Source organism: Oryctolagus cuniculus, chromosome 7 (assembly GCF_964237555.1).
Source record: "Oryctolagus cuniculus chromosome 7, mOryCun1.1, whole genome shotgun sequence".
In the NCBI taxonomy this organism is placed as follows: Eukaryota; Metazoa; Chordata; class Mammalia; order Lagomorpha; family Leporidae; genus Oryctolagus; species Oryctolagus cuniculus.
The window spans coordinates 132,243,324-132,258,428 of NC_091438.1; the positions used below are offsets into that span (position 1 = coordinate 132,243,324).

Here is a 15,105-nt window from a genome sequence, read left to right on the forward strand (position 1 = left end):
GGTGCTCTGGCACAGTGGGTTAATGCCCTGGCCTGAAGCACCAGCATCCGATATGGGGTATTTTCAAGACCTGGCTGCTCCACTTCAGATCCAGCTCTCTGCTGTGGCCTGGGAAAGCAGAAGATGGCCCAAGTGCTTGGGCCCCTGCACCCACGTGGGAGACCCAGAAGAAGCTCCTGGCTCCTGGTTTCAGATTGGCACAGCTCCAGCCACTGCAGCCAACTAGGGAGTGAACCATCAACGGAAGACCTCTCTCTCTCTCTGCCTCTCCTCTCTCTGTGTAACTCTGACTTTCAAATAAGCAAACAAATCTTTAAAAAAAATGACATTAAATATCACCATAATTGGCAATCCTCTGCCTCCAAAACTACTACCAACCAAGCATGCTCTGCCCCTTAAAAAGGCCCCAACTTTACCCTTTTAAGCAAATTCTATGTTACTTACCTTTGAGATATAATAATTTTTAAGACAGTTAAAAATGACAATGATGTTCAACTGTGCAGCTAGTAGGCTACTTTATTAGCCCTTTCTCTTTTCTATTTTAAAATGGAAAGATCATCCCAGTATGGAGGGGATATGAGTATATTTCTTAACACTAGGCAAAGAATCTCACTTCTTATAGGTTGCTGGATGATACACAGCTTTTGAGAATAGGACTAACAGTAATTAGGAACTGTTAAAACCTTTAGTAGCTCACAGACTTAAACCAATGACATACAAAATATTCTATATACTAATGTCATTTCCTATGAGTCATTCTATTCTCCTTATTGAAGCACTGTTCAACATCTCTATGGTTCACACCCATTCATGTATTTAAGGATGGAATAATTCTTGAATCTAATTTTATTTATTTATTTATTTGAGAGGTAGAGTTAGACAGAGAAAGGGAGAGACAGATAAAAAGGTCCTCCATCTGGTGGTTCACTTCTCAAATGGCCATAATGGCTACAGCTGGGCTCATCTGAAGCCAGGAGCCAGGAGCTTCTTCTGGGTCTCCCAGAAGTGCCAGGGCCGGCTCTTGGGCCATCTTCTACTGCTTTCCTAGGCCATAACAGAGAGCTGGATCAGAAGAGGAGTAGCCAGGACCCAAACCAGTGCCCATATGGGATGCTGGTGCTACAGGCAGAGGCCCAGTCCACTACACCCAGCGCTGGCCCCTTGAATCTAATTTTTAAGGATATACAAATGTAAGTACTGCTGACTTTAAATGCAACATACTAATTTAAATAGGACACTTGGGATGGGCGTTTGGCCTAGTGGCTAAGATGTCAGCTGGGTCATCCAAATAAATGTAAAATAAATAGGATACTTTATATATCTTGGACATGGAGATTTGAACTTTAAATTTAAACTGATTTTACTGGAGCTAGCATTATGGTCAGTGGGTTAAGCTGCCACCTGTGACATCAGCATCCCATATGAACACTGTTCAACTTCTGGCTGCTCCGCTTCCAATCCAGCTCTCTGCTAATGTGCCTGGGGAGGCAGTGGATATTGGCCAACTGCTAGGGCTCCTGCCACCCACATGGGACACCTAAATGAAGCTCCAGGTTGCTGGCTTTGGCCTGACTCAGCCCCAGCTGCTGTGGCTGTTTGGAGAGCAAACCAGTGAGTGGAAGATCTGTTTCTCCCACTCCGTAACGCTGCCTTTCAAATAAATAAATCTTTTAAAAATATTAAAAATTACAATAAAAAACACTGAAAATGTTTTTAGAATTAAAAAAAAAAACCTATTCTGATACAGGCATTCAAATGCAAAAATGAGACTAAGGTCCATCTCTCTAAACCTCATCCGATTACCCACTAGAAAGCTCTCACCATATAAAAGAAAATACACTGGATTATAATCTGTCTGCAGATTGGAAAAATACCAAAATGGGAAATACAACTCCCATACTGAAAAGTCAGTTGCTGCCTCTTCGCTATCAGGTACATCACTGCTAAAACATGGAGAAGTGTGGGAAGAATGCAGCAAATCTTGCAACCTGGCAAAAAATTCTGCACGCAGAGAGATTTTTTTCTGAATCATTCCACAATGTTATCTTCCTGCTTGCTTCGAAGAAAATGTCACCCAGGTAACTACAAATCACATAAACCAAACCAACCGTCCTACTTCAACTGGCAATTTTTATAGTTAGAAAAACTTAAAAATTGCTACAATGCAATTCTGTCCTTTTGGATAGAAGGTAATACTGACTGTTCTGACTTTAATAATCACTGCTATTTGACAAATACAAAAAGTCTCCATCTCATCAGAATCATTACCACTCAGCACCTGGGGATTAACAGCGACCAGGAGACAATTTTTCACTGAAACGAAAGTTTAGGACTGGTCTCATAGTGGACCACTGAAAATCAGCTCCCAAACCACACGGCACAATTAAATTAGGTTCTTCCTTTTCCATCACATGGTTGTTCATATGGAACTCCTACTGCACATAACAGAGCAGATAATTACAAAAGACTTCTTATTCAGGGAAGCTCTGACTGGCTGCCAGGACAGATCTTATATTGTTTCAAAAAGAAAATGGGTCTCTCATTTAGTAAGGTCCACTCTGTGACGGCATCCACCAAATGCTTTGGACTCCCTGTAAGATAGGTATCATTACTGATACTTTCCAGAAGAAGAAAATAAGGCTCAGACAAGTTAAAAACCCACTCCAAGGGGCCAGCGTTGTGGCACAACAGGTTTAGACTCCACCTACATCGCCGGCATCCCACACGGGTGCTGTTTCAAGGCCCAGCTCTCCCACTGCGACTCCAGCTCCCTACTAATGGCCTGGCAAAATCAGTGGAAGATGGCTCAAGTGCTTGGGCCCCTTCTACCCACATGGGAGACTTAGAAGCAGCTCCGGGCTCCTGGCTTTGGCCTGGCCCTAGCTGTTGGCAGCCATTTGGGGAGTGAACCAGGGGATGGAAAATCTCTCCTCCTCTCTAACTCTGCCTTTCAAATAAAAAAAAAAAAAAATATTAAAAAAAATGACCCCACTCCAACATACACAGAGTAAATGTGTTGCTCACTTTCCTCAGAGACAGAATTCTTTTATTGGTCTCAGTCCAAAATCAGCTACTATACTGTCTCTTCCCCAAGGCACTTTCTGGTCAAAGTTTTTAAAATCCATTTCCTCCTGCAATTAATCTGCTTAAATTATGTGGGGTGCTCTGAGTCTCTGTGGGAAAAATACTAAAATGACCTATAACCTTCCTAACTTGTCACAGTACATGCATGAAAAACTGAATAAACAAAATGGGAAAAAAAAGAGACTGTAAGACATCAGATAACTCACAACCAGTTTCCTCCAAGAACAAGAAACAGAGTGGAAAAGAACAACTTGCTGGCTAAGGAATGTTCCTCCTAGGCTGCCTGAGGCTGGAATAAACCTCAAGAAGTCATCTGTGACCCTCATAATGTCCTCTGTCATTCTCCCTTCTATGAATGAGGCAAACTTGTCAAAGTACCATCAACCCATGCTTCCACAGGAAAGGCAATGCTGGCCAGTGAATGAGCATCTGCTGTCATCAAGGGGTCAGGGCTAGACCTGGCTCTGTATCTGCAAAACTAAAGGACACTCTCAAGGTCATCTCACTCTTTAGGGCCTCAAAACAAAGGACATTCCTGAAAGAACTGAAGGTCACTTCCTAAGCAAAGATGCAAGGATTTTTATTTTTCTTTTTGTCCAGATAACAGTGTTTGTAAGTTTAGAGCGCCAGCTTGCACTGTGGCACAGTGGGTAAAGCCACCTCCTACAGTGCTGCCATCCCCGATGACTGCTCCACTTCAATCCTGCTACCCGCTAATGTGCCTGGGAAAGCAGAGGAGGATGGTCCAAGTCCTCGGGCACCTGCACCCACATGGGAGACCTGGAAGCAGCTCCTGGCTCCTGGCTTCGGCCTGGCCCAGCCCCTGCTGTTGCAGCTACTTGGGGCGTGAACCAGAGGATGGAAGATCTTGCCCTGTTTCTCTTTTTCAAAAAATAAATCTTAAAAAAAAAAAAAAAAAAAAAAAAAGTAAGAGCTGTACAAACTGTGTAGGAACTAAAGAGTTACACAACTGTGTGTGCATCTAGGTCCTGCCACTTTCTGGCTATGAGATCCTCAGAAAATTAGTTAACTGCTTGGTTTCCTCACACTGACAGTGTTAATAGTACCTACCTCATGTCATGTGAGGATGATATATAAAACACATTTATATCCTAGCTGGTACAGACAATAAAAGGCAGTAACTGTGATATTATTTCTAAGTTTGATTAATAGAGCCTTAGTGGCTTAGTATCTCCGAACTAAAACAGATTGAGAATTTCAAATTGTCTCAAAAAGACATCTAACATGGCCCTTCTTTTCATTTTGCTTCTATTTATCTGTAAATAAAACGATGATAAAAATACTCCAGGGGCCAGCACTGTGGCGTAGCAGGTAAAGCTGCCACCTGCAGTGACAGCATCCCATATAGGTACCGGTTCAAGTCCCGGCTGCTCCACTTCCAATCCAGCTCTCTGCTATGGCCTGGGAAAGCAGCGGAAGATCGTCCAAGTCCTTGGGCCCCTGCACCTGCATGGCAGACCCAGAAGAAGCTGCTGGCTCCTGGTTTTGGACTGGCTCAGCTCAGGCTATTGCAGCCATTTAGGATGTGAACCAGCGGATGGAAGACCTCTCTCTCTCTCTGCCTCTGCCTCTCTGTAACTTTGCCTTTCAAATAAATAAATAAATCTTTAAATTTTTATTTAAATAAATAAAAAAGTACTTCCTATCTTCTATGAATCAGTTTTGACAAAATGAAAAATATGTAAGCTTAAATGAGATAATTACTTGATACAAACATCTAAAGATGGTATGGACACAATGTATAAAGAATTAGTGTGACTTCTGCTTAGAAGACAAAGTTGAAGTTCACAAGTTGTGTTTTTGTTTTGTTTTGTTTTTGTTTTTGTTTTTGACAGGCAGAGTGGACAGTGAGAGAGAGATAGAGAGAGAAAGGTCTTCCTTTTGCCGTTGGTTCAACCTCCAATGGCCACCGCAGCCGGCGCGCTGCAGCCAGCGCACCGCACTGATCCGATGGCAGGAGCCAGGTATTTATCCTGGTCTCCCATGGGGTGCAGGGCCCAAGCACCTGGGCCATCCTCCACTGCACTCCCGGGCCACAGCAGAGAGCTGGCCTGGAAGAGGGGCAACCGGGACAGAATCCGGCGCTCTGACCGGGACTAGAACCCGGTGTGCCGGCGCCGCAAGGCGGAGGATTAGCCTAGTGAGCCACGGTGCCGGCCCCACAAGTTGTTAACATAAACTCAAACTCAGGTTCTGAGGAGTTCAAGACTGCTAGGGTGGTCAACTTCAGGCAACAACAAGGTCCAGCAATGAGCCATACGTGTTGAAGAGCAAGTTGCTCACCAAAATCTTGCTGAACACGAAACTTGTACATAGTCCTATGTGCCTGTTTTTATAACTCAGTTTCTTTTTCAGTACGTCTAGACAAACAGGCAGGAACTTGGTTAAGATGCCTGAATTCCATACAGCAGTGCCTGAGTTCAAGTCCTGCCTCTAATTCCCAATTCCAGCTCCTTGCCAATGCAGACCCTAAGACGCAGCAGGTGATGGCTCAAGTGGCTGAGTCCTGTGACCCAGGTTGGGAGAAGGATCTAGTTCCTGTTGGTTCTTGGCTCCAGCCCTGGCCATTATAGGCTTTTTGAGTTCCCCTTAAACAATTTTTAAAAAGAAAGTAACAGGTGCTATAACATTCTTTATATTTGGTTAACCTAACTGAACCAAATGAGTCTGGTATGATCAATGTATAAAACACTCAGTAGTTCCTCACTGTCTGGCCTAAATTACACACTTAAAGACTACATCAGCAACACGATGAAGCCTAGTTTTAAAGACTATGCACTTTCCACGTTTCTGTACATATTTTTCCCCATCACCTACATGGGTTCAGAAAAATTTCAGCAATCTATTTTGTAAATCTTCCCTTTCACAACAGAAACCAAGAGGGTATGGTTTAACCACCCACTTGAAGAACCTATATTCTATATAATTAGATTCTGGGATCTAAAACCTTCAAACAGTACAACAAATTCTTAATTATATTCACTAATACATTTTATTTAGAAAAAAATTATTTATTTGAAAGGCAGAGTGACAGAGATAGACGGAATGAAAAAGAAATTTTCCATCGACTGGTTTATTCTCCCAATGGCTACAACAGCCAGGGCTCAGCAAGGCCAAAGCCAGGAGCTTCCTCTAGGTCTTCCACAAGATGACAGGGGCCCAAGTCCTTGAACCTTCTTGGGCCTTCTTGCATGGACTTCCCACATCCCTCAGAAGGAAGCTGGATAGGAAGCAGAGCGGCTGGTACTCGAACCAGCACTCTGATATGAGATGTAGCGTCACAGCCAGTGGCTTAACCTGCTGTACCACAATGGCGGCGGCCTGACAATATACTTTCTTTTTTTCTTTTTTTTTTAATTTTTATTATTTGAAAGAGTTAGAGAGAGAGAGAGAGAGAGAGAGAGAGAGAGATCTTCCAATAGCTGTTTCACTCCCTAAATGGTCCCAATAAGTGGGGCTGGCTCAGGCCAAAGCCAGGAGCCTCTTCTGGGTCTCCCACGTGGGTGCAGGGGCCCAAGCACTTGGGTCATCCTCCACTGCTTTCCCAGGCCATTAGCAGGGAGCTGAATGGGAAGTGGAGCCCATATGGGATACTGGCATCACAGGCAGAGGCTTAATCCACTACACCACAATGCCGGCCCTCATAACACATTCTTCTAGACAGCAAAGTAAGATGATCTGTTTGAAAATATAAAACTACCCAAGAATTTTACTAGTCAGGTTTCACTGTATGATACACCAGACGAAACTCTAGGCTTTGACATCAGGCACTTTAGGTCTGAATTCCAGCTTAAGCACTTACAGAGTAACACTGGACAAACTAAGTCCTTAGCCTCTCTGACTCTCAATGCCTTCATCTGAAATATGGGAGTGATAATGCCTGTTTAATAAGGAAGAGATAGTAAATGTGTCCACAAAGCATCAATTCTCATCATCTACCACTTTCCCCTCGTCTCTTGAAAATTTAGTTCCATTCACATAAAATGGACCAAATTTGAAAACCACACCAGTTTCTTGAAGTTGGTATAAAAACAGAAGTGCAAACATACATCTAAAGGTAAAACAGCTGCCTAGCAAAGCCAAGTAAAAACAAATTAGGTAAACATGGAGGCTCCCAGAGTTCCCAAACTTTGGGAGGAGCGAAATGTGAAGCGATACGAGTCACCACATTTGGCAGAACTGGAACGTACCCTCCACAACTGCTGCTAAGACCAGAAGTCTTTTGAAATATGAACCAGAAAGTGCTGGCAAATCCCATTACTTAAGAGAAGACGCAAGAAGCTACACGCTTATTTATTTCATTTGGAGCTGCTACCGAAAAAAAGAAAAAGCTCATATTGATATCAGTGTATTTTTAAGCATATAAAAAAGGAAATAAATGAGTGAAAATCCAGAATCTCTAGTTAGCTCCTTCCCTCTTAAAAAGCAACCCAGCAATATACATATTACTGCCAAGTACTGAATGTCTGCTAGAAATGTAACTTTGGAAACTCGGTCCTGAGGTGTACGGATCTAGAGCAGAACATTTCACACACATCAACACAGCTGCAAGGTTCTGGGACCCAATAATCTATTACTGCTCTCTAATATACTTCCCAAGTCTGAAAGTGTCCCCAAAAATGCTTCCTGTACCTTTGTCAATTTTAAATCCACCCCTACTTAAGACCTAGACCCTCCTAGACCCGGCATCTAATTATTAGGACCGGGCGGGCACACCTATCCAGTAGGACCCACCTCTGCCTGCTCCTCCTAGCACGTCCCAGGACCAACAACTCTGGATTCTAGGGCTTATTCAAAAAGCTCCCTCTCCCCAGCAAAATCCCTAACCGGATTCCATTGTCTGGACATGTGCCTACAGGCCGGATACCCTTTAAATGCCCTGCACTCAGACCAGGGACCGCAGGGTCACTCTCAAACTGTGTTACATTCCCAGTCTACACCCCTGGATCTTGAAGAGGCTCTCAGCCAGTAACCGCGGTTTCGGTGTTTTCCACGGCTGAGTCCCTAGGGGCTTACCCACTCGCCCATCCCGGGCACTCATACAGCAGAAGGGGCCTCTCTGGAATTAGGAGCCCCCCCCCCACAATTCCAACCCAGACCCCAGGCTCCATCCAAAGTACTCGCCAGGCCATCACCCTCTCTCACCCCCCACTAAGGGTTCTCGCCCGCAGCCTCCACCCCAGGCCTGAGCAACAGGGGACCATCGCCCCCGCCGCCCAAACCCCAGACGCTCGCATCCCGGCAGCCTCCGATCCCTTCATCACCCCCCAGGCCGGAGTCGGCGCGACCAATAAGGCGCCAGGTCCGCGGCCTCCCCGCCACCGACCAATCACGAGCGAGCCCCCCCGCCGTCGCCTTCCGCCAATGGGAGAAAGCCCGCGGGCCGGGCCGACGAGGCGCACGGACCCCACGAGCGCGGCGGCGACAGCGGCGAGCCCGGCGAGCACACAACATGGCGGCGGGCAGGCCGGACCGAACTACAGCAGCGGCCGTGCGAGGGAAGTGAGGCCTCCGCCAAAGGCGGGAAGCGCTGCCCCTCCCCCCGCCGCCGCCGCTACCCTCGCACGCTCCCTCCCGCAGAAGCCCCCGCACACTCACACGCTTCTGTTCGGAAGTCCAGGGAAGAGCAGGAGCCGCCCCCGCGCTCCTGCGGCGTCGGGCAGTGCAGAGGCCCGGGCACAGCGGAGGGGAGGGGGAAGCGTGCGTCACCGAGAACGGAGCGCGCACGAAGCGGGGGCACAAACAAGATGGCGGCCGCGCCGTTTGCCCCGTCTCCCCTTCCCCTCCCCCTCCCCTGGCGCCTGGGCTCCCCGTAGCTTGCAGTGCGCAGAAGCTGAGTTTTCTGAAGTCTCGCGAGACTTCTGAAGGGGCGCCCACGAGGTAGAAGCGGAAAGATTTTACGGATCCAGCCTCGTTCCGGGGTGTCCGGAGGCGTTAGCCTCCAGGGCATTCTTTCCTTGTGGGTCCTCTCCGCGGTATGCATGTCCTTTACATTTTAGGGAATATGTAGGTTTGTGTTGTTATTTTTAATTTGGGGAGGAAGAAAGCTGGTGGACCAAGGACTACGTGGGGAACCCAGATTAAGCACGCCATTAGAGAGAGCCAACACCGTGAATTCATAAAAGAGGGCCTTTAACACCAAGCTGGGGAGTGAGGTACTCCAGAACAAAGGGCAGTACTGACCAAGGGTTGTTTTTCTCGTTTGAACGAAGGATTAAAAAAACGATTGGAAACCACAGTATACAAGTACAGTGAGCATCCTTTATCTCTCATCTCCACAACCACCTAGCCCAAAGGCATACGTATTTTTTAAAATTGATTTATTGGCCGGCGCCGCGGCTCAATAGGCTAATCCTCCGCCTTGTGGCGCCGGCACACCGGGTTCTAGTCCCGGTCGGGGCGCCGGATTCTGTCCCGGTTGCCCCTCTTCCAGGCCAGCCCTCTGCTGTGGCCAGGGAGTGCAGTGGAGGATGGCCCAGGTGCTTGGGCCCTGCACCCCATGGGAGACCAGGAAAAGCACCTGGCTCCTGGCTCCTGCCATCGGATCAGCACGGTGCACCGACCGCAGCGCGCCGGCCGCGGCGGCCATTGGAGGGTGAACCAACGGCAAAGGAAGACCTTTCTCTCTCTGTCTCTCTCACTGTCCACTCTGCCTGTCAAAAAAAAATAAATAAATAAAATTGATTTATTTATTTGAAAGTTAAGGAGAGAGAAAGAGGTCTTACATCTCCACATATCCCCAAGTTCCCAGCTGGGCCAGGAGCTGCTTCTGGGTCTCCCATGCGGGTGCAGGGGCCCAGGAACTTGGGCCATCTTCTGCTTTCCCAGGCCATAGCAGGGAGGGGGATCAGAAGGGAAGCAGCCGGGACTGGAACTGGCACCCAGGCGGGATGCTCTGCCACAGCCATGGTCCCAGGCATACATACTGTTTCCATCGTGATAAAACCGAAGCTTAGATGGATCCGGTCACTTTATCAAAGCCCCACAGCTAATGAGCGACAAAACCCAATCTGAATAACTTCAGAATCTATAGCTGTGTTTATCAAATAGGTATTGAATGGAATTGTCCACAATAAGTGTGTTAACTAGCCAGTGCAGAGAGGAATAGAACTGCCTCTGCTGATGGTAACCTTGAATTTTACAAATGACCTTGGAAGCTTTTTGAGACTTCTGTTGCTGGGGTTCTCAACTGTGAAAAGGAAGGGGCGGGTGTTGGGGCAGAGCAGGGTAAGCCAGCACTTGAGACGCCAGCATCCCTTGCCAAAGCCCCAGTTCTAGTGCTGGGTGCTCCACTTCACATGCAGCTCCCTGCCAACGTGCCTCAGAAAGCAGGGGAAGGTGGCCCAAGTGCTTGGGCCCCTGACACCCATGCGGGAAGTCCGGATGCAGTTCCTGGCTCCTGGCTTTGGCCTGGCACAGCGTTGGCTGTTGAGGACATTTGGGGAATGAACAAGAGATGGAAGATCTCTCTCTCTCCCTCCGTTTCTGTAACTGCCTTTGAAATAAATAAAATAAAAATAAATAAAAATGTATTGGGGCATTTGGCGCAGTGGTTAGGACACTGGTGGGAACACCGGCATCCCATATCAGAGTGCCGAGGTTGAAGCCCCAGCTCTGCCTCCCCATGCTTCTGGGCTTCTGATGCAGCCGTCTGCCAATGTATGCTCGGTGGCAGCAGATGGCTCAAGTTCTTGGGTCCCTGCCACTCACGTGGGAGACCTGGGCTGCGTTTTTGGCTCCTGGCTTCAGGCTGGCCCAGCCCTGGCTGTTTCAGGTATTTGGGGGAAAAAGCCAGTGGATGGGAAAACTCTTGTCTCTATCAAAAATAAATAAATTTTAAAAAATTTAAAACAACAGTATTTTCTTTCAGTTTATGACCCTGTTGGTAAAGTAATTGAGAATAGTGGAATAAACGCTTGTGTGAATTCAGAATTGTTTCCATATCCAATGTCAATAAATCTCACTTTAGGCACTCAATAAAGATTTCATAAATGAACAAACAAAACCTCACTACCGGGGCCGACGCATTGGCTCACTTGGTTAATCCTCCGCCTGTGGCACTGGCATCCCATATGGGCGCCAGTCCTAGTCCCGGCTGTTCCTCTTCCAGTCCAGCTCTCTGCTGTGGCCCGGGAAGGCAGTGGAGGATGGCCCAAGTGCTTGGGCCCCTGCACCCATGTGAGAGACCCAGAAGAAGCTACTGGATCCTGGCTTCAGATCAGCATAGCTCTAGTCATTGCAGCCAATTGGGGAGTGAACCAACGGAAGGAAGACCTTTCTCTCTGTCTCTCTATTTTACTATCTGCCTATAACTCTACCTGTCAAAAAAAAAAAAAAAAAAAAACTCACTACCTATGAGACACCTGACTTCTCTGGGTTTTAATTTATTCATCTGTAAAGTGATCTAATTCTTACCTTCTGGGAATGTTGGGAAATTGGATGAAATAATGTGAGGTTTGCAAATTGCAAAAGTGTTCTTCAAAAGTTGATAACATTTTCAAACATGAGAAATGGACTTAAAAAATTAAAAACTGAGATCTGAAATGGGAAGTGTGTTGAGATTGTGGAGCGGTAAACTTAGCTAATTGGGAAAAGTAAGTACAAATATTTATTGAGCAACTATGTATATACCGTGTGAAAAATTTTTAAAAAGTACAGGAAGCAACACAAATCAGTGTCATTAGTAATTATTGTTATTTTGTAATTAAGTATCAACAACAGGTAGGGGCTGCTGTCAGTTTCCTCTAGGAGCCTGGAAATCAGAATTAAACTAATACAGATTTACACAGTAGAGGAAATTAGCCAAACCAGATTAGAAGGCCGTGTTGTGTCCTAGAGGCGTCTCTCCATGCTGTTAACCATTCAGTTAACAGTTAATCCCCACTGCCAGCAGAGGGGAGCCACTGGGAGGCTTGGCATAACAGCAGTTTACCAGATGGTACTAAAGCATTTCAGTGTTTCAGTGGTCAATATTATAACAGTCACACGATGCATAAAAACTGAATGCTAGTCTTTGCTCTGGACCATATTATCATCATCAATATTCTTTGCCTCTCCCTTTCTAAAACACTATCTGGCCTATTCCTAGGAAATTATACGCCTCACCCTAATGTCATCAAGTTTGGCCTTGTTTTCATCAACCAAAAGTGAGTAGAAATGGCATGAGCCATCCCAGGATTCTGTCATAATTCTTTTGCTCTGTCACAAGAGCAGCATGTCCCAAATAGAGCTGCTTCTCCAACTTTGGCCCCAGAATGAAGGTGTGCAAGGCCACAAGTGGGTGCACATGCTACGTGACTAAGAGACAAGCCTTTGTTGTAGTAAGCCCCTGGGTAGTTTTGGTTGTTGCTGCAGAATAACCTAGCTAGAGTAAGCTGGCTAAGACTGATTGATTTTAGCTATCTGTGGGAGTGAGCCAAGAGCATGCCTACAAACATGATCGGAACCCAAACCCTCTGATCTCGGTTGACTGGGGAATTTCCAGAAGGCAGATGTGATTGTAATGTAATAAATGGAAGCCAAATCAGTCTTGTCCTCCAGTCAATCTATATCCTGTTTGGAGAGAGACTTTGAACCAAAGGGCTTGATCGGTCATGGCAGTCTGAAACAAGGCAGTCACGGAAGCTAGCACTGGTGTTCTCACTGCAAGCCCTTCTCAGTCCAGCCAACCTGAGTATTAGGATTTCCCTGTAGTGAACGAGAATAGCTTAGATTCCCTCAGCTAAGAAATGCTTTTTTTTAAAAAAAAAAAATTATTTATTTGAAAGCAGCTTAGAGAGAGACAGCCCATCAGGTAGTTCACCCCCCAAATGCCTGCAATGGCCAGGGCTGGGCCAGGCCAAAGCCAGGAGCTTCATCCAGGTCTCCCATGTGAGTGGCAGGGGCCCAATTACTTGGACATCTTCTGCTGCCTTCCTAGGCGCCTTAACAGGAAACTGGATCAGAAGTGGAGCAGCCAGCACTCTAAACAGTGCCTATATGGGATGCCGGTATTGCAGGTGCTGGCTTAACCTGCTGTGCCACAATGCTCACCACAGAGTGCTTAGAATCAACATGCTTTCCTCATGTGATACAATGCTCACCCAGCAGATGTCTTGCTGATAGGGACAAAATTCAGTGATCTGGCACCTAGAAGATTCTAGTTATTTTTTAAGATTTATTTATTTTTTTTGAAAGCCAGAAGCAGAAAGAGAGAGAGAGAGGTCTTCCATCTGCTGGTTCACTCCCCAACTGGCCACAATGACCAGAGCTGTGCCGATCTGAAGCCAGGATCCAGTAGCTTCTTCCGGGTCTCTCACATGGGTGCAGGGGCCCAAGGACTTGGGCCATTTTCTACTGCTTTGCCAGGCCATAGCAGAGAGCTGGATCGGAAGTGGAGCAGCCAGGATTCGAACCGGCACCCATATGGGATGTGCCCATATGGGATGCTGGCACTGCAGGTATGCCACAGTGCCAGCCCTCTAGTTATTTTAATAATTGTATTTTTGTTGTAATTAATCAGTTGAATTCTGGTATTATAAAAATACCTTTCTGAGGGCTGGTGCTGTGGTATAGCAGGTTAAGCTGCCATTTGCAGTACTGGCATTCCATATGGGCACTGGTTTGAGTCCCAGCTGCTCCACTTCCCACCCAGCTCCCTGATATTGTGCCTGGGAAAGCAACAGAGGATGGCACAAGTGCTTGGGTCCCTGCACCCACGTGGGAGACCTGGAAGAAGCTCCTGGCTTCTGGCTTTGGCCTGGCCCAGCCCTGACTATTGCAACCATTGGGGAGTAAACCAGTGGATGGAACACTCTCTCTGTCTTTCCCTCTCTGTGTCTCTGTAACTCAGCCTCTCAAATAAATAAAATAATTTTTAAGAAGTTTCTGTTTTTAATTTTGTTTAAGGTATACGGATTCCATGTATTTCATATACACAGTTTTAGGAACATGGTGATACTCCCATCTACGCTCCCCCCTTCTTCCTCCTTCTCCTAGTCCCACTCTTTTTTTTTTTTTTTTTTTTTTTTTTGACAGGCAGAGTGGACAGTGAGAGAGAGAGACAGAGAGAAAGGTCTTCCTTTTGCCGTTGGTTCACCCTTCAATGGCCGCCGCGGCTGGCACGCTGCGGCCGGTGCACCGCGCTGATCTGAAGGCAGGAGCCAGGTTCTTCTCCTGGTCTTCCATGGGGTGCTGGGCCCAAGCACTTGGGCCATCCTCCACTGCACTCCTGGGCCATAGCAGAGAGCTGGCCTGGAAGGGGGGCAACCGGGACAGAATCCGGCGCCCCGACCGGGACTAGAACCCGGTGTGCCGGCGCCGCTAGGTGGAGGATTAGCCTAGTGAGCCACGGCGCCGGCCCCTAGTCCCACTCTTAATTTTTACAAAGATCTATTTTCAGTTTACTTTATACTCATAAGATTAACCCTACACTAAGTAAAGAGTTCAACAAATAGTATGAAGAAAAAACACCACTGTTCCCCAACAATAGAGACAATGGCTGTAAAATTACGTTTCTGGGGTGGGCATTTACCTTAGCAGTTAAGATACGCATGTCCCATACTGGAGTACCTGAGTTTGATCCCTAATCAGGCTCATGACTCCAGCTTCCTACTAATGCAGACTGAGGAGCAGCGGTGCTGACACAGGTGACTGAGGTACTGCCACCTATGTGGAGGCCTACATTGTATTCCCAGCCCCAGATGGCATGGGCATCTGAAGAGTAAACCAATGAATGGGAGCTCTGTCTATCACTCAAATAGAATTTTAAAATACATCTCAGTTTCTGTGAGCTAAGTGAATACAAGAGCCCTCTAGGATATGACATCATTCTGTTCACTGTAAAATTGAGTTTGCAAGTTTTGGAATGATGGTAAATTCTGTAAAGTTATAGCATTGTAGAGGGACCTGTCTAAAAGGCCAGTGGGGCTTCTTTAAGCCATACCCATCTCTCTCATTGTGCTCCTTATTTGCTCTAAAAGGAAAGTAGTTAGGGCCAAAGACAGGTACAGTCATGCACTG

The 15,105-nt window shown here is 46.7% G+C and overlaps 1 protein-coding gene across 4 annotated transcripts in view; it reads right to left on the minus strand.

The window, feature by feature from the left end:
• The window catches only part of NFYC (nuclear transcription factor Y subunit gamma), an 83,100-nt gene extending 74,197 nt beyond the window's left edge, over positions 1-8,903 (minus strand). Inside the window, exon 1 of one of the 4 annotated variants that reach the window (XM_070078681.1) lies at positions 8,706-8,903. The gene's annotated coding sequence lies outside the window, so the exon portion shown is untranslated. Of the gene's footprint in view, positions 1-8,703 lie in introns of all 4 variants that reach the window. The other 3 variants (XM_008265492.4, XM_070078682.1, XM_070078684.1) reach the window with 3 other exon arrangements.
• Between the last annotated feature and the right edge of the window lie 6,202 nt (positions 8,904-15,105).